Here is a 1,953-nt window from a genome sequence, read left to right on the forward strand (position 1 = left end):
CTACAGTCCCGGAACCCCGAGATGGTGGGCGCGGAGGAGGCTGAGCCTTAGAATCTGGGGGGTGAGCAGGGGAGATCCAGCCTTCCCTCCCCTCCCCCTCCCCTCCTGCCCACCAATAGGAAGTCGGCTGCTGGTTTCCATGGTGATGGCGCTGGACTGGTGGGCTGGACCAGCAGGCAGGGTCCGGACAGAGCGAAGAGCAGGTTTCTCAGGGGATCAGGGCCCAACGCCCCCACATGTGGCCTCCCACTCCCCCATACCTTCCAGGGTACAGAGATCAGGGGGCTGCGGACGAGCCTCCCCACATGGGCCCCAGCCCAAGATGGTAGAGACAGAGACAAGAGGTGGTGTGACAGATAGAGACCCAGCCATGGAGAAGGGAAGGAATAGAAAAAATTGGATTTGAGAAGAAACAAAGAGAAACAGAAATTAAGAGAATGAAAACAGGAAAACAGAAGTGAAGAGAGAGTAACAGAAATAGGCTGAGGATTGCTTCAGGTCCCTCCCGGCAGAGTGCATTTGGGGGGGCCCCTGGCTATCCCGGGCCAGCAGAGGAGACTGCATGGTCTGCTGGGCTGGCTTGCCCCACACTGTCGGGAAGTTCATCTTCTGTCTAGCCACAGGCTTTTTTACTATGGGAAGATGGCTTTTTGGGACAAGGACGTGGGAACTCTCACCCGCAATTCAGGCAGTACGTGGGGACAAGAGCTCCGATGGAGTCCTCAGAGGCAAGGGTGCTGGGAAGAGGCCTGAGGGAGGCTACCCCTGTCCTCTCTGAACCTGGGCTCGGGCCGTCTGCACATGGCCAGCCTCAGCCAAGGTCTGAGCCCTCATGTGGCACCCCCAGGGAATAACAGCAGTCATCCTGGACCTCAGAACCCCGGACCATGGGCCAGGCCAGGCCAGAGCTGCTGGAACTGTGGGGGGGAAAAATGTAGAGGCGATAGCACCCTCACTTTCCTAAGGCTGTGTGGATCAGTATGTGCGCTGATGGGTGTCGCCGTTGTTTCTGTCGGTATAAATGCATGCCATTATGTGCATGCATGTGCAGAGTAGGCAAATATAAACTAGATGTATTTATTTCTGTGGGGGGGGCGTGGCGTTATTTTGTATATGTGCACACATACATATGCATGTGCTATTCTGTGTTTATGGGTCTCAGGGAGCACGCTTGCTTCTCTGTATGCCATTGCATGTGTCTACTTGCCACAGTGTCTGTTTTTTTTAATTTTTCCATTGGTTTTGAGAGAGAGAGAGAGAGAAAAGGAGAGGGGGGAAGGGAGAAAGACAGAGAGAGAAGCATCAACTCGTTTCACGCAGTTGTTCCATTTAGTTGTGTTCTCATTAATTGCTTCTGGGACGCGCCCTGACCAGGGGTTGAACCTGCAACCCTTGGCGCACAGGGTCAGTGTTTTATTCTCTCTGCCACCAGCCAGATGCAGTGTCTGTATTCTTATGTGCATGTGAGACTCTGATTGTGTGAGCCTAAGTTATATATAACACACATGTCGTAATGTTTATATGGGTGGCATTACACAATGTATAATGACACACTCTCATATGGTCATATAAGTATGTGCAATGACATACGATATGGTTTTATTTGCATCTATATATCTATATATCTATATCTCACCCTCTAGCTATTGTATAGTTATCACCATATATGAATGTGTCACTATATGTGTAGTTGTATGCTCCTGTTTGTGACACACGTGTGTGCACTATTGAATATGTATGTATCCTGAATGCGTGTCTACCCCAGTCGTGTCACACATGTACACATCACTGTACATGTATGTTGATAGCATACGTGCATAGGGCTCCTGTGTAAATGGACGTGCATGCTGAGGTGTGTGCTTTGTATATAAGCATCAGATTCTGTGTGTGTGTGTGTGTCCATGTGTCTGTGCCAAACTGTCACACTCCCAGGGCCCCCAGCGTTCCTAAGGT

The sequence above is a fragment of the Saccopteryx bilineata genome, chromosome 2 (assembly GCF_036850765.1).
Source record: "Saccopteryx bilineata isolate mSacBil1 chromosome 2, mSacBil1_pri_phased_curated, whole genome shotgun sequence".
NCBI classification, from domain to species: Eukaryota; Metazoa; Chordata; class Mammalia; order Chiroptera; family Emballonuridae; genus Saccopteryx; species Saccopteryx bilineata.